Here is a 19,066-nt window from a genome sequence, read left to right on the forward strand (position 1 = left end):
TCATGTTCTGAAAAACACGACTGGACAATGTGAGCTGTATGAATTGGTGCCTAGTCATCTTGGTACCAGGCATCATGGGATTAACCTAATTGGCCAAAATGACTGAACCATGCATGGTGAAAATGGAGCTGGCAGAATAACATGATAACTGCCCAAATCATCACTTTTGGCACCAGATGGTTCTGATCATATGCTTGGTTTGGTTTTCTCTACATGTAAACTGATCCTGCAGTTCAGTAAAGGGTGTTTCATCCAATCCAACCAGATGAATCTTCTATTGCTCAGCAGTCCATGAGTTATTAGTATTACACCTCTTGCTCCACTTCTTTCATTTGCCAGGTTTATTAGCTGCAGCTCACCAATGAATATCATACTTGTGGACTTGTATCAATCAGGATCTAGGTCAGGCCTGGCTAACCTGAGGCTCTCCAGATGTAGTGAAATTACAAATCCCAGCATGCCTTGCCACAGTTTTGCTATAAGGAGGTGTTAAAACTGTGGCAAGGCATGCTGGGATTTGTAGTTTCACAACATCTGGAGAGCCTCAGGTTGGCCTGTCCTGATCTAGGTCATCCTGAACCACTACTTGCATTATTTTATATGCTTAAGTAAAATTGCTTAGCAAATATCACTGCATGTGTCTGGGCTATCTATGGGCGATCTAGACACCGGGAAATTGCCTACCCCAAGTAGCTTGGCAAAAACACAGCACACATCTCAATGTGTATGCCCCTTTAGCCTCTGAATAATGTAGAATTGGAAAATTCTGCACAAGAAGCTTCTTCACCTGGCCTATTTTTACCATACTTACAATGTGACAGTCTACTTAAAAATGTAAGTTCTTGCCCCTGAATAAAATGCAGGTGAAAATGCAGAATATTGCTATATTGTATAAATCATGCTGCTATATTTTCTGTTGCCTCCATCACATATGCATGTTTAGTTTCAAATATTTTTTATCTCCTGGTCCCCAATGTGAAGTGGCCCTAGATTATTATTATTTTTTTTTTCTTCAGAAACTGTAGGGTGAGCCAATGCAAAATTATGTGGGATTAGTACATCTCTGTATCTGGAGCCATTTTTGAGAGACAAGGCTAAAGCAAAGAGTAGGTTGAGTAATGACAACAAAAGGTGGAGTATGTCACAGTGGGTGGCCCTAACAAACAAAGGTTAATGTACTGTATTGTGCTGTACCACAAATAGTTTATAAAGACTGGGGTGATGATCGATCAATGTACTTTTCATTGCTAGAAGTCTAAGGAAACTACAGTAAATAGAGCTCTCTCCCCCTAGATCAAGGATGGGAAATATTTGGCCCTCCAGCTGTTGTTGAACTACCTATCCCAGCATGCTGTGCTACAGCTTTGCTATTTAGCCATGTTAAAATTTTTGCAGGGCATACTTGGTTGCGTAGTTCAACAACCGATGGAGGGCCAAAGGTTCCCATCCCTGCCCTAGACGTATCATACAGTATTTTTTGGTAACATACTGGGTGGTATTCAATGCCGCCGACGAGTGGGCTTCTGCAGTGAGGGTGGCTTGTATTCAGCAAGGTTCGCCGAAAACAAGCCATCCTCGTCATCTAAACCACCCGCCCTATTCTATGTACTGGGGGAATCCTTGCCGTCAGAGGACAGAGAGGATTGCCCCAAACTGTGAGGTTCGCTGCTAATGCAGCGAGCTCACTGCATATAGCACAGGTTCTTGCTGTTTTGACGGTCACCTGAAAAAAAAAACCCAGCGAGGTGGAAATGGTGAGTGCAGCGGACGAGCTACAGTATGATAAGCTATCGGCACTGCTGGACGTCATAGCTCCCCAAAGGGCATTGAATATACCCCATTGTATGGCTTCTAAACTATATTGTGCTTTTCTTTATTCCACCTACAGTAAGACATTTAAAATGTGGGGCCAGATACAGTATTTCAATACACACACACACACACACACACACACATATGACTATTTTGCTAAATGGCTGACAAAATGTTATTAATTTAAGTATAAATAACATACTATTGCAAGGGAGAGAAAGTAGCATAAAACAAAACCATTTTCCATGCTTAGTAAAAACGTATTTCTGATAATAACTAAAAAGAGAGCGATTTGCTATATACTGGACTGTAATCTCAACACAGAAACTTGTTACCCATAAACCTCAGAATTAAAGCTAAAAAATAATTGAATACAGTATTTTGGTGATAGATGGGCAAATACATCTTCCTATAACATTGCTGCAGTAAAACCCTATTTAGACAGGATAGGCCAGTGGGAAAAATTACAGCATCTCAGTTAACTTATGGCGCAAAGATAAAACCATCCAATAGGTGACAACCAGGAAAGATTGGAATACAAGGAAAGAAGCAGACACGCATAAAGGGAAAGCAAGCAATTATTATCATGTATTTATATAGCACCTAAGTGATCTTCAGGGCACAGTAAACAAAACAAGAATATGGTGACTTACAGATCAAGATAGAATATTACAAGTACAGTATATATTAATATATCTGCAGCAGCAGACAATACTGAAATAAATAAATAGGGTGGTTTAAATCTAAGGGATTACTGTAGATGCAATCAAAGGAGATATGGAGATAAAAAGTAGGTAAAAGAAGGGGCACCCTGCACGTGAAAATGTACATTTTAAAGGGGAGGGGAAGATAACCAGGGGTGACAGAAGGGGCAGAAGTGAGCAATGGGCATAATTCAGACCTGATTGCAGGATACATTTGTTCTCAAAATGGGAAAAACCGTAGGCAGACATAGATTTGGGTGCCTTAGAAAAAAAGGGTGGTGGGATCTAAACCAATCTGCGCAGGGCAAGCTGCCTGTATTCCTTATTCAAGTGAAAAAGGCCCACCTGGACCTTTTATAAAGTTTTTTGGGGTGAAAGAGGAGGAGACCGGGCTGGAGGACGTGGTAGAGGGAGGAGAGTAGTGGGCACACTGACACGCCCCCTGCCCTGACTGCCGAGCGCGCGCCCTGCTCCTGACTGTCCCGAGCGCGCCCCCTGCTCACTGCCGTTTGTCGAGCGCGGGTAACTTAGGTTTCGGGAGAGCGGGAATCTCTGAGGAATTGAAAGGAAGACACCAGACGGACGTAAATAGGGGAGTATTAGCCTTTATTTATTCTACCTTCATAGCGCCCATATTTCTATTTTCGGTACTTGTTTCCTAGCACGGCCACACCGATTTACATCGGGGTGGTCGTGTCGGAAAAATCGGGTCGATCGCATCGCATGCGATTTGGTCGCATGCGATGCGATCGTCGCGACCGACCGATTTTGGACCCGATTTTTTTTTTTTAATTAAATGTAAATCGGGTCCCTGGGACCCGATTTTACATTGGATTCAATGTAAAATATTCCCAACCCCCCCAAATGTCACGGCGTACACCCCACGATAGACGGCAACCCGAAGCGTGGCGAGCGCAGCGGTGCGCGTCCTCCGACCTTTTCATTCCCCTACTATCCACGTCGGCGTGGAGTTGAGAATAGAATAGTGTGGAGAGAGCAGCGAGCCACCGAGCCCGAAGCGTGGCGAGCGGACGCGGATACCTTCACAGGTAAACGCGTCCCTTCGCGGACTTCACAGGTGTCCGCGTCGCCACGGACACCTGTGAAGCCCGCGAGGGGACGCGTATAACTGTGAAGGTATCCGCGTCCCCTCGCGGGGCTCGCCACGCTTCGGGCTCGCTGCGCTCGCCACACTATTCTTTTCTCAACTCCACGCCGACGTGGATAGTAGGGGAATGAAAAGGTCGGAGGACGCGGGCTCGCTGCGCTCGCAACGCTTCGGGTTGGCGTCTATCGTGGGGTGACGACGGGGACATCTAAAATGTGAAATGGGTCATATTGACCCATTTCACATTTTTCACATTTTTTTAGGATTTCAATGTTAAAAAATCTTTTAACATTGAAGCCTATGTAAAAATCGGGGGCATCGCGTCGGGACCTATGTTAATGGTCCCGACCGACGCGATGCCCCCGATATTTTACCTTTCCCGACACGATTTCAATGTTAAAATATTTTTTAACATTGAAGCCTATGGGGAAATCGCGGGCATCGCGTCGGTCGCGTCGGGACCATTGTTAACGGTCCCGACCGACGCGATGCCCCCGATATTTTATCCTAGCTGGCCAAATGGACCTGATTTCAAAGGAAATCGGGTCCATCTTATGGATCGTGTACCTTAACTAAAGGTACACGATCCATAAGATATGTGGCCGTGCTAGGAAACAAGTACCCTATTTTCAAGTATTCTTCACCCCAAAAAATAGATTTGGGTGCGTTTCTTGAAACTGAAATTTAAATTGCAGTGTAAAAATAATGCAGACCGTATTTACCCTGCAGAGAAACAAAATAGCTCACCAAAACCGAACTCTCCACATTACATTTGTCCCACATGCAGTGCACCTGGTTTTTCCCAGTTTGAGAAAAAATTTGTCCTGCAATCAGGATTGAACTTGAAAATGACTCAGACATGCTGTCATGCTGTATGTCCTGCTGTAGCCACAGCTCCTATGGTAATTGAGGCAGGGCAACGGCAGGTTTTAGGATAACATACATGAAGGTCGCAGTTGCCCATTTGATTAGAGGGCAGTAAACACCTGACCTGGGTGGTAAATACAAGCAAATGACCCTGGCATTTCAAAGAACACATTGGTGTGTGTGTGTGTGTGTGTGTGTAATCTTGTGGGTGAGATTTAAACAGTTAATGCAATATATATATAAAAAAGTTACCAGTTATACACAAAAACATTACCTACCAGCAGTGTTCCCTTTAAGCTGTGCGTGTGCACAGACATCACAACAGAGCGCACAAAGCAGCAGTGGTCCCATTTTTGCAGTTGTGGACTCAATTAATGTGTGTTTCACCCATTAACTACATTGCGTGCTGTGTTTTGAAAGTTTAATATCATTTTGAAGTAAACACAAATGAACATCATTTTCCAGTTATATATATATATATATATATATATATATATATATATATATATATATATATATATATGAAAACAGGCAGTCCTCAGAAGTGTTTTAAATCACATTGGCAGTACGGTGCAGCTTCTCCAATAAACCGTTCCCACGGATAAAGTTTTGTATGTAAAAAGATAAGAGAGAGCGCACAATGAGCAATGTATTCAAATAGAATTTATACAGAAATAGCAGCTCACGTACATATTAGTTAAAAGATAAACCGCTTGCCAGCATGTGTATAAAAGGAGCAGCAGGTGGATGTCTTTTCTCAAACAACGCTGAAGCCGCGAAGCCTCCGATGTCCCACCAAACAGACTCCCAGCTCCAAGTACGTCACAGCAGAAACACGCCCGACCGGTTTCGTCTCGTCTCGTCTGGACTTCGTCAGGGGGGTGTAACCATCATTGCAATGCCCTCACATAAGTACTTGATTTGTTAATTGGCAATTTCCTTCAGGTTTTGTATATTCTAACATTCTAAAAGGGCTGGCTATTGATTTATCGCTGGTCATCAGTATAAAACATTTCACATATACAAGTAAATACAGTTTATAACTACAATAAAACAGATACAGCAATTTTATACAAAAACATATATATATAAAAAACCACAACTACACAATATACAAATATGTACTCGCTATTTGCATAAAAATACTTTAACGTTTAAAAAACATATATATATATATTTCAAAGGAACATATATATACTATACATTATCTTTTCTAGAAATATATATGTAAATTTATATCTAAAAAAAAGTCAATAAGAAAAGAGATATATACTAAAAAAAATGCAATCACATATAATTGATAGCGCTATACTATAATTCAATCTCTAGTTAATTGTGACACACACGGAGCTGGATAAGGATACAGAGGAAATAAAAGATATAAGGGTACTCTACCTAGAACGGCGACCATCGTATGCACTAAAAAACGGGTACGATGCGATGGCCGCGATTTCCCATAGGGATCAATGTTAAAAGTCAGATTGGACGCGATTTTAGTGTTAAATGCCTCAATGCCCGCGATTTATACATAGGAAACAATGTTAAATGGGCCACAGAGCCCTAATAGTCCCCCTGAAGTCTTAAATGGCCCCCACAATTTTTAACGCCACCCCACGATCAACGTGAACCCGAAGCGTGGCGAGCCCGCGAGGGGCGGCGGTACGTGTCCTCCGACCTTTTCATACCCCCACTATCCACGTCGGTGTGGAGTTGAGAATAGAATAGTGTGGCGAGCGCAGCGAGCCACCGAGCCCGAAGCGTGGCGAGCGGACGCGGATACCTTTACAGGTAAACGCGTCCCTTCGCGGGCTTCACAGGTATCCGCGTCCCCTCGCGGGGCTCGCCACGCTTCGGGCTCGGTGGCTCGCTGCGCTCGCCACACTATTCTATTCTCAACTCCACGCCGACGTGGATAGTGGGGGTATGAAAAGGTCGGAGGACGCGTACCGCCGCCCCTCGCGGGCTCGCTGCGCTCGCCACGCTTCGGGTTCACGTTGATCGTGGGGTGGTGTTAAAAATTGTGGGGCCATTTAAGACTTCAGGGGGACTATTAGGGCTCTGTGGCCCATTTAACATTGTTTCCTATGTATAAATCGCGGGCATTGAGGCATTTAACACTAAAATCGCGTCCAATCTGACTTTTAACATTGATCCCTATGGGAAAATCGCGGGCATCGCGTCGCACCCGTTTTTTATGTGCATGCGATGCCCGCGATTTTTTACCCCCGACGCCCGCGATGCCAATCGCGGGCGCCGTTCTAGGTAAAGAGTACCGATATAAGTTGTTAGTATGCAATACTAAAATGAATTAATATTTTTCTGGTATTTGTTCACTATATACCAAACACTCATATATACATATATTGGAAGATAGATATTAAATATTTGTCAAATAATGTATATATGCTTCTATAAGCAAAAGGTATAATAATACATTCTCACACATACATTATGCAGCAAAGTGGCCTAGGAACAAGAACAATGACATCCATATTGCGGCTACACTGGCGATGGTCCACACACTACAGGGCAAACGTGAAGGAGCACAGCTCAACATCGTCACAATGTCCAGTGTGGTGACCACCAATCAGTGCAATTATCGCAAAAAAGGGGTGATGTCATAATTCTCGCTCAGACCGCCCGGAGCAAAAGTCTGTAACGTATAAATCCAGAAAGTTTCTCTCTGTCCTAATTTATGAAGGATGTCTCTCTTTCATTGACGGTTACTTGCTCCAAAGCTTTAAAGGTTAAACAATTAATATCGGCATTACAATAGGATGAAAAATGTATAGAGACACTATGCATCATGTTTTTAATATTTCTAGTGTGCTCTAGAATTTTGATTTTTAAGGGTCTTTTTGTTTTCCCGATATTTCTTTTTTTGCACCTACATTCAAGCATGTAAATGACATGAGTAGACACACATGTCATTCTACCCTTAATCTCCCAGAAATGTTTACCAAGAGAATCCCAAGTTTTATGTCTATCTTTGCTGGCATGGCGATATATTTTGCATCGATTGCAACGAAAAAAGCCATCAATGCTTTTAAACATAGCAACCAGTTTTTCGGCTACAAGATTACTGGGTGCAAGTTTGGACTTTAAAGTGTTCGCCTTCCTAAATATTATCTGTGGTTTTGGAGGGAGAATTAAATCCACCCGATATTATCAATAAATGTAAAGATAGGGCTCGTACTGCTGATCGTAAAGAATTGCTGGAGTACAAAACAAAAAATAAAAGCAATGTTGGAATTCCCTTTATCACAAAGTATAGTACTGATAACTATAAAATTCGCAGTATTCTGCATAAGCACTGGGATGTGCTATTGCTAGACCCTATATGGGGTAAAATTCTCCCTCCAAAACCACAGATAATATTTAGGAAGGCAAACACTTTAAAGTCCAGACTTGAAAGACCTAATCATTAGGACCGACATCGCAAATTTAGGGAAAAAGCCCCAAACCACGTTCCTTGGCAGAGGCAAAAAAGGTTGCATCAGATGCCCCAACTGCACTACGTGCAGCTTTGTGCAAGGGGGCACCACTTCCCTCACCGCCATTCTGGGATGAGAATCCCCATAAAATTTAATTTGTCTTGCGCATCCAGTTATGTCGTGTACATAATTTTTTGCCCCTGTTCTCTAGTTTATGTGGACAAGACAGAGCGGCCCTTTAAAGAAAGGATGGCGAACCATTGCTTGGCTATATGAGCTGCCATCAAAAAGGGAACCAGTGACCAACCGTTAGCTCGTCATTTCGCATTGGAATATCATGCTCCATCAACAGTTAGATACACGATTATTGATCATGTACCCCCCCTACCCAGGGGAAGAGACAGGGGTAAAAAGCTGTTGCAGCTTGAGGACAGATGGATCTTTAAGTTAGACACCCTGGCTCCAAAGGGCTTAAATGAGCAAATGAGCCTTCATTGTTTTCTGTGAATCTTAATATGCAGTTGCTGTCTATCAGGCATATTTTCTACAAAACTTCACAGATAGGATATCTAATAGCAGGTCATAGAGTGCTGAATTTGTCTTCATTTTTCTGTCTATTAAGTATATTATTGAGTGTAGTAGCTTACATCAATAGGTTACACTCAAGTCTTAGCTGTATGGTTGCTCGTTTATATTACAGGTGTGCAAATCCCCTTTTAAGTATGTTTTAGTCGTATTAGACTTAGAAACAAGAATGTCAGAGCGCAGATCTATATTATAGTCCCCCTGGGTCTCCAGCTGTCTCTAGTAAGGGGATACTCCACCCCTTAAAATCAGGACACAAGAACAAAGAATTTAGAGATAGCGCTGAGCCAGGTGTACAATTTAGAAATTTTTATTTTTAATTAAAATATATATATATATATATATATATATATATATATACTGTGTACTTATTCCACACAATAAAACATTCAATAGAACAATTAAATTCAATACAGGTACCGGCCAGTACCACACAGATACATAAAAAGAAAAATTAAAAAAATATATAAAAAAGGTTATGTTTGTAGGAACCTATTTATAAAATAATTTCTAATGCGCTTACAGTGTAGGGTTAGTGGGGCTCAATAGACGGCTTATATGGTTTCTTGGTCACCACAGGTTAGTATTTCCACACTTCGTAATTAAGCAGCAGTCAGTCTTGCAACCGTTGGTTAGCTCTCTCACAGCTCCATGGTGATTAATAATTAGCATGCATGCTTTAGAAGATTTAGTATGGGTTAGTCAGATATATCACATGTACACAGAGCTCAACTGAGCTATAACTTGCCACTCCTCCGATTTGGACCTTTATCATAAGGTAGTGGTGTCCCGGCTGCTTATTCTCTGCACAGCAATGCAGCCGTTCAGGGTTCTTCCACACTTGGGAGCAGGAGTGTCTGTGTAACTGTGTATCGGCGTGGTGGTACCGGCACCTGGCGAGTTTCTTTGTCTCCTTAACATGTTTCCCCGCCTTCAACTCAGCGGCTTCCTCAGAAGAAGGCACTGGCCGGTACCTGTATTGAATTTAATTGTTCTATTGAATGTTTTATTGTGTGGAATAAGTACACAGTATATATATATATATATATATATATATATATATATATATATATATATATATATATATATATATATATATATATATATATATATATATATATATATATATATATAAAATAAAAATTTCTAAATTGTACACCTGGCTCAGCGCTATCTCTAAATTCTTTGTTCTCGTATTAGACTTATGCACTGTCACTTTAGTGCAATGTTCTAGTTGTGTTTATCACTGTGTTTATATTTTGTGTGAAGCGTTATCATGAGTTTTTGGCACAGGCAGCGACAATACCTATCACATTTATATGACACTCAGGCAGTGAGTGGTTCACTTTGAATTATTCTTCAAGCGGGTGTTTAAATTGTATCCAAATCATCCCATTCCCCTTTTTTATCAACTAAACTTTATTCCTTCACACAGAAACACACAATGTTGTCCGGTAACCACGGCAACAGTCTCCCGACCAGGTACGTCATGCTTACCCGCCGGAGAGGGGCGGAGAGCAATGGCCACTGCTCCAGCACAAACTCAGGTACTTGTGTATTATCTGGGCGCCCGATTTTTTCATTGGGTCGGAAAAATCGCATCGCATCGCATGCAACCAATTCGCATGCGATGCGATCAGCCCGATTTTTCCATAGGAATCAATGTTAAATGGTCCCAAATGACCCCCAGGCCCCACAAAAAATGCCCCCCAGGCCCCCCCCTTGTTTGTATGCCACTTCATTGTTAACGCCACCCCACCATCAACGCCAACCCGAAGCGTGGCGAGCGCAACGAGTTCGCGAGGGGCGGCGGTACGCGTCCTCCGACCTTTTCCTACCCCCACTATCCACGTTGGCGTGGAGTTGATTTTATATAGTGTGGCGAGCCACCGAGCCCGAAGCGTGGCGAGCGGACGCGCATTACTTCACAGGTATTACGCGTCCCCTCGCGGGGCTCGCTCCGCGCGCCACGCTTCGGGCTCGGTGGCTCGCTGCGCTCGCCACACTATATATAAAGTCAACTCCACGCCAACGTGGATAGTGGGGGTATGAAAAGGTCGGAGGATGCGTTCCGCCGCCGCTGCCACGCTTCGGGGTGGCGTGGATAGTGGGGGGGGGGCCTAAAAACTCATTGTATGTCATACAATGATATTATTGTATAGCTAATGTAATGGCATCGTACACCCTATAAAATAGCATGCGATGCTATCCACCGGGGCTAAGATAGCAGTGAATAAATTACATAGGAAAATCGCATCGCCCTTAAAATGGCCCATGCGATGCGATTTTCCAACGCAGAATAGCCCACTAAGCAAATTGCTTAGTTGGCGCCCATCTACTACATAAGTACCTATTACAATTATGCTAGCAGTGATTTTATTGATATGGTAGCAACTTATACTGTGCAAGAGATTTGCATCCCTCTCAATATATTTCATTACAAGAAGGCTCCAACAATCTTATTATGCTCAATTATTGTTCAGTTTTCAGTAAGTGCTTATGCGGTAATATCTAATATACAGAAAATGACTTCTCAGATGTGAGAAGTCCTGCCACCTACACCAACTACTACAGCGGCACACAGGGACGCCGGTCTACCCTCCTGATAGCCTAATTCACCCGGCGTTTGGAGCCGCGGCAGCAGAACACAGCCGCGAGGACAGCCTCCCGCAGAAAACACCCGCCGCCAATCTCCTGGCTTGGAGATCGTGGCATAAGGTAACATCAGCCGCATAGCAGGGACAGTAAGGTCAAAGACTCTCCAACACTCCAAGAGAGTGTAAACATTTTAATAACCCTTTTTTTCTTACAGGTCACATTACAGTTTGTGTCAGCATAAAGTTTTAATCCAATAGCATACATCGTTTTTCATTTATTTCTAGTTAATTGCCCACATCGTTTTTCACTTATTTTATTTTCACATTTTTTATTTATTTATTTTTTCTTTGCCACATTCATTTGTTATTTTCATTTTATATATATTTTTACCCTTATCATTTATATCTTTATTTACCTTTATTTATTTATCTATTTACATTTATTTATTTATAATTCGAACCCCATTTCTTACTTTATTCCCCCCCCCCCCCCCCCCCCCCGATCAGTCATAATACATACGCACTTATCTTTAGCTCTCTGAGCACCAAACCCTAAAAGTACCTTTAGAATTGGAGCAACTTACATCCAGAGCGCAGTCAATAAACATAAATAACAGATTTTCTCATCTACCTTCCCTCTAGTAACACATACTCCCCTTTACCCTCCCTAGCAACACATTTTATTTTCTCTCTTGTAACACATCCTCCCCTCTACCCTCTCTAGCAACACATCCTCTACTCTAGTAACACATCCTCCCATCTACCCTCCCTAGCAACACATCCTCTACTCTAGTAACACATCCTCCCCTCTACCCTCCCTAGCAAAACATCCTCTACTCTCTCTAGTAACACATACTCCCCTCCCTAGCAACACATCGTCTTCTCTCTCTAGTAACAAATCCTCCCCTTTGCCATCCTTAGCAAAACATCATGTACTCTTTCTGGCAACAGGTTAGATAAGAGAGTTTGGCAGTTGATGGTCAATATGTTGACAGCGACATCCCAATGTTCCAAATCCTGAAGGATCCCGGTAAGAATTTTAACAAAAACATTAACCTAACCCTCCCCTCCTACACCTTAACACTCTCTGTCAGAATATTCTGACAATATCCTGACTCCCTGAGATCCTGACTGCATCCTAGTAACACATCCTCCCCTCTACACATTCTCTTCTGCCCCTGTACCAATACATCCTCCCCTCTCATTTCTAATTTTCATGTCCATGTGATAATACATCCTACCCTCTTCCCTTGTACCTATCAGTTTGTCTCAACATATTCCTCCCTCTAGAAAACATAAACATATGTCCTTCTCCCATGGAGGATCACATTGTCCTACATAATTATTTGTCTCTCTTGAGACTGAAAAACTGGAATTTAACCTTGAAAAAACACAATAAAAAAAAAACCCTAAATAATAAGCAGCTTCTAGTTCTACTGGAGACTCAGTTACTACTTAGGGAACTCGTTTTTTTTTTTTCTTTGTGCAATATAGAAAGTATTTAAAAATGCGGAATGATATGCTATTTATATTGACACATTCGTAACCTCAAGGTAGTTCCCTGAGATTTTTTTCCTTGTACTTTGTACTACATTCTTATAGTATTCCTAAAAGAAAACTATTTGTGATATTTACAGAACAATTACTGTGGTAATTGTATTCATCAGACGTTCAAGTTAACGGATTCAGTATTGAATCCCGGCGGTCGGGATCCCGGCGTTCAGAATCCCGACGCCGGAATCCCGACAGCCGAAATGCCGACAAGCGGGGGACGTGGATCGCCCCCCCTTGCGGGCTCGCTGCGCTCGACACGCAGCAGGCCCGGTGCCTCGCTACGCTCGGCACACTAATTTATTCTCCCTCCAGGGGTGTCGTGGACACCCACGGAGGGAGAAAGTGTCGGCATTTCAGCGGTCGGGATTCCGGCGTCGGGATTCTGAACGCCGGGATCCCGACCGCCGGGATTGTAACTGCATCCCAAGTTAAAAATACATAAATGTGGTTAGGTATGTACAAACATTATGTTATTACATCTAATTACATTGTATTACTTAATCTATGCATTAGATAGATCTTTATTTTATATTGTGTACAGTACTTTACAACCAAATGTGTTTAATGTGCAATTTGGTACATGTCTGGCAGGTAAGTACAGTATATGAAAATACCAGAGCTAATCTACCCATAAAACCTAATATGACGCGTTAGAAGAAGTGAAATAAATGTCAGATGTGCCGAATAGGGAAAAAACACAAGGGCACACTAGCGTGTCACGGCACAGTGGTTGAAAAAACGTTGATGTGTTGCATTGAGAAAAGATGGCAGGTAATGGGGGCCCCACTGGGCCCCATTTCCCAGCACCACTGGAGGTTCCTCCACTAGCACTCCACTTTATACAATGGTAGGTAGCCCTTGCATATTTTTTCACACATACTATGAAGGTAAAGCAAAAAAGTCAGGTCTTACATACTGTAAAATACAGAAATACGTGCATAAGCACCCTGTGCTGGAATTTTGCAGCTAACTGGGGGTGTGGCTAATTTGTGGGCATGGCCTCATGATGAGGGGGCATGGCCTTCAAATCCCGTTTTGCCTTCACCTCTGTTTTTCCGCTGCTGTCCCTCTGCCTGCAGATATAGACACAGCGCACATCATCTATTCACTGCTGCCAGCATGTGGCAGCGGGGACTCCCAACTGCCCCAAAAAATGCAGGACATCCCCAAAACATGACACGTTCCCGCGGAAACAGGTATGATACACAATATAACATAAAAAGAGTCAAATCACTACATACAACCAAACAAAGAACAAGAAAAAGGCAATATCTTTACAACTCTTTTGAAAATAAGCTATTTAGCAGAGCATGTTTATACCAGTTATGAAAGCATTTTCTAGAAGCTGACTAGTTGTATCTAGTACATTCATGAAAAGCGTGACTTTTGCCACTATAAACTATTGTATATTTCAATCTTAAGTTATAATACTGAGAGACACCAATCCGATACAGGATGTCTATTTTTTTAGTTCTCCCCTTTCAATTTTTACCCATGTTATACTTTCTATTACAGAAAGGAAAGCGACATGTGACGGCTCCCAGCAGTTTCATATTTCATGATGCAGGAAATATTCTATTAAAATCTAATTTCATTTAAATAACCTTCAAAAGAAGTTTATCAAACTCCTGCTAGGCTAGTCTCAACGAGCCCTGAAACCAAAAATCATGTTATGAGATAAGTGACTTCACGAATAAATGCTTGAAGCTTAAAGCAATTCTGACTTGTTCAAGGAAAACTCAGATTTCAAGATTTTTTTAAGGTTACATTTCCAATGATGAATTCTGTTTTGTAAATTTGGCACAAATCAGCTGGTATAACTGGAATTCTCTACCCCACTAGCCTTTCTGTTTTGGAAATGTTCTAACCTAGTCTACTAGCCATAACAATTTTTCCCTTGTCAATGTTGCACAGGTCTGTACAGCTGCCAATTTATCTCCGCATTCAACATGTCATCTATGAGCACTTAATATCAGCTTACTAATATATCCCTTGACTTTAACATGCACTGTTGTTACACGATAATCAATGTAATTAACTTCTTATGGGATCGTTGGTTGTTTTGGCTCATGGCTGTATGTACAGTATAGCATATCTGTTATATACGTACAGATGTGGCCATGCTCAATTAGCCCACCTATTGTGGTGTCATCCAGTGGCAGAACTTGCGAATGTTTGGCCAAGGAGCAAAATATCAATCTTCCTCCACTCCAACCCAAGATCACAATATGCCACACAGCAGTGGATGGCATCAGAGGGCCCCTTAGTCCTCAAGGCCCCAGTGCAATGCACATGCTGCACCAATAGTAGTTCGGCCTTTGGTGTGATCACAATTTCATCAGCATCACAGTACAGTAATTATACTACGTAGATGCTCATTCAGGCCCAGGGACTCATGGGGAAATGTATGCTCCGTAAGAGTGTGTTAAGCTTGGCATACATTTCCACACCGAGTCCCTGGGGCTGAATGTGCGTCCATGTAGCATAATTACTGGACAACATGGTGTTGGGCCAAGACTATTGGTTCCGAGAGAGCCCACCACCCAGCAGCATTTGCATTAAATACACTTTTTAAATAATCTAATTTTGCATATGCATTGCGGCCATAGAAGCAGCAATTATTGCAAGAGACAGAGGCTGAGTGAATGTGGGGGGGAGGAGTGTAGTGAGCTTATATGGTGTGGGGGGATTGAAGTTAGCGATGCTGAGGGGGCAATGATGCGCTGGACTAAGCTCACAGTGTAAACGTATTCGCTATACAATAGAGTCTCTTCCACTAGAATTAGGTTTTGTGACCACAGTCAGATGTCTGCTGCTGAGAGTGGCAGAACATACAGGAGCAGTGCGAGTGTTTGAGAGAAACTGACCGGGCATTTTTCTCGCAAACCTAAATACGAGGATGGATCAATAAGTACCTGTGTTTGAAGACAGGTGGTGTTGCTGAGGAAAGTTGGTATCTATCGTGTACTACCATCTTTCCATCAACGCCATAACAAATTTCTGATTGATGCACAAGTTAACTTTTTTTTCCACCAAGACAATGCACCAGCTCCCTCATCCGGAATTGTTGTCGCCAAATTGCATGAACTGCGCTATGAATTGTTGCCACATCCACCATACTCGCCGTATTTGGCTCCCTGCAACTTCTTTCTGTTCCCTTACCTGAAAATGTGTCTCGCGTGTAAAAAAAAACAAATTCATAACGCAATTCATGCAATTTGGCCGCAACAAATCAGGATGAGGGAGCTGGTGCATTGTCGTAGTGAAAAAAATTAACTAACCTGTGAATCAATCTGAAATTTGGTATGGTGTTGTTTGTATTTTGGGACATTTCTCATGGGGAAGGCAGGATGTCAGGAATACAGGATAGATAATCGTGGCTACAACTGTAGTGGTGTGCAAATCGCAATAGTCTGGCATTGTGATCTCCTTATCCCTATTGCAGTTCTTCAGTGACAGCGGTGGGCTTGAGTTTACTAGGCATGGCAATATATATATGAGTACGTGGCGTTAGTGTCTCTGAGTTGTCATAGTGGAAGATTTGAGATCAGATTAGGCTGAATTAGATGAAACTGATGTTATGTTCAGTTAATGCTGGCAAAGTGGTCTGTAGAATTACACATTCGCAAAAAAAGCTTTTTAAAAAGTGAAATACTGTATATTTGAAAACCCTTCACCAGGTACACAAAGCTTTTCTACTGAATTACTCCCTTTGGACTTTATTCAGTATCAGTTGCAGCTTTGCTTAAATCGCAAAAATCGCTTGCTTTCGCATTCTGGGGACCACACAACACAGGACAAGGCCATACAGCATGCAAAGTGCTGCCCAACAATCGCATCACAGAACCAGGCAATAAAGGCAGAACTCCTACATAAGCAGCATGGCTGCGTATGCCGGTGCAGCAGTTGTGTGTGACGCCAGTGCAGCTGAGCCAAAATACAGTCCGGAGATGCCTGTGTTGTCAGGAACACTCCCCTGAAATGCTGCTTCACCACCTTCCCCCCCCCCCCCCCCTTCACCACCACCACCACTAACAATCCCAGTGCTGATGCATCCTTCCATGATGCGTTCGTACTATGAAAGTTCAAACGCACATTAGGTCTGCGGTGTCAGTGGCAAACGCAGGATTTTTAGAGGAGGGTTTCCAAATGTAATAAGTACCGGAGCCTGGGGAGTGGTAACAACCCTGAAAATTGGTCTTCTTATGCACTGGATACTGTATGGAATACAGTATTAATATTTAACAGTACAGATGGTCTATAGCAGGCATTCCCAACCACGGTCCTCAAGGCACACCAACAGTGCAGGTTTTAGTGATATCCAGGCTTCAGCACAGATGGTTTAATCAGAATAACTCAGGTACTAATTAAGTCACCTGTGCTCAAGCCTGGATATTACTAAAACCTGCACTGTTGGTGTGCCTTGAGGACCGTGGTTGGGAATGCCTGGTCTATAGCATAGGCCAGTGATGGCTAACCTTGACACTCCAGCTGTTGTTGAACTACACATCCCAGCAGTTTTACTATTTGGACATGCTAAAACTGATGCAGGGCATGCTGGGATGTGTACTTCAACAACAGCTGGAGTGTCAAAGTTAGCCATCACTGGTATAGGCTGTATAAATAAGATACAGTAAGTGGTCAGGAAAAGGTTAAATATATCATAATAATTAAATACTTAAACATAATAGAACCAGTACTGCACTTTCTAAGCTCACAATCTCCCACTTCATGTTAAGGCTCCTGTACCTTCCTCCTGGCAGCTACTCTCTGGTCCATTGTGATGTTTGAGGGCTCAGAACCACACATACAGTAAATGTGGTAGCGACTTTGCTCTGTCCCTTATACTGCATGATGTGGTGGCAGCTCGATTGATCATATTAATATATACCAGTGCTATTGTCATAATTTAAAGCACTTGCCAAGAGAAGGGGGGTTTCTAGGCAACCATTAACCCCCCCTGCGTTTGCTTATGGGTGTATTGCGCAGTCTGAAAATGTTGAAGCTGAATAGAGCCCATAATTCAAAATTGCAGTTTTCTTTGTTGAACTAAATAATTGTAGTGAAGGCGGTTCTTCAGGCAACCAGAATTTTTGAGCACACCAGAAGCACTAGTGCAGGCATGTCCAACGTTGGCCCTCCAGATGTTGTGAAACTACACATCCTAGCATGCTTTGCAATAGTTTTAGCATTCTCTAATAGCAAAACTGTGGCAAAGCATGCTGGGATGTGTAGTTTCACAACATCTGGAGGGCCAACGTTGGACATACCTGCACTAGTGGGACTGTCCTACCAAGAATTGGGGTACTTGAGATATATATTTACCCTTAAAGGTACTTTAATGGGTGTGAAGCACAGGGGGTCTCAGTGGCAAACGCAGGATTTTCAGAAGGGGGTTTCCAGAGGGGCGGAGCAAAGCACGGAGATGGACACTTAGGTGACCCAGTATATGCCGGGTCAGTTAAAGTATTATAGATAGACCAAATGTATATAAATAATAATAATAATAATTATAATATATATATATATATATATATATATATATATATATATATATATATATATATATATACACACACACAACACACACACACATATATATATATATATACAAACTCTGGAGAGAGCAGGAAGGGGGTCTTGAAGAAGGTCCTGCACTGGACCGAAACGTCGACCTGTACCCACTATAATGCACTAAAAAACTGGTGAGAATAAATTAAGCTCCAAGCAAGTCCGGTGAGTGTCTCCATTTTTTCTGCATATCTATATATATATAGATATATATCTATATATATATAGATATATATCTATATATATATATATATATATATACATATACATACATACAGTGCCAGATTAAACCTTCGGGGGGCCCGGGGTACTTTAGCCAGGGGGGCCCCCTCGCACTTGTCATTACTGGCCGCACACTGCATGGGAGAATATTACACTGTCAAAGCACAGAGTAAAGGCAGTATAAACTTAGTCAATGGGTAACTGCATATATATATATATATATATATATATATATATATATATATAGACAGTTTACGATCCGGCACTCCCGGTAAGGCAGTCAATGGCCTGGGTGCCTCCGCAATAGTATACAAACACAGGTGGGTGACGGGAAGCTCCTAAGAGGGACACAGTCACCAACGCGGCACTCCAGGACTTGTGATGAAAACGAAGTTTAATGTGCAACAGTTTCGGGGAAACAACTCCCCTTCCTCAGGCAGAACAGCAATACAAAAGAATCAATCATAGGGTCCTACCTTATAACAGTGAGAGTATGAGGGCACCTCCTTCCGCCGTGCGTGGCCGGTGGACTGGGTGAGAGCGGGAGACGCCGTCAGCCGGGTGCAGGGCGGACGCTGCTTCCGGGTTCTGACGTCATGTCGTCACGGCTGA

Source organism: Crinia signifera, chromosome 3, assembly GCF_055691185.1.
Source record: "Crinia signifera chromosome 3, ASM5569118v1, whole genome shotgun sequence".
Classification (NCBI taxonomy): Eukaryota; Metazoa; Chordata; class Amphibia; order Anura; family Myobatrachidae; genus Crinia; species Crinia signifera.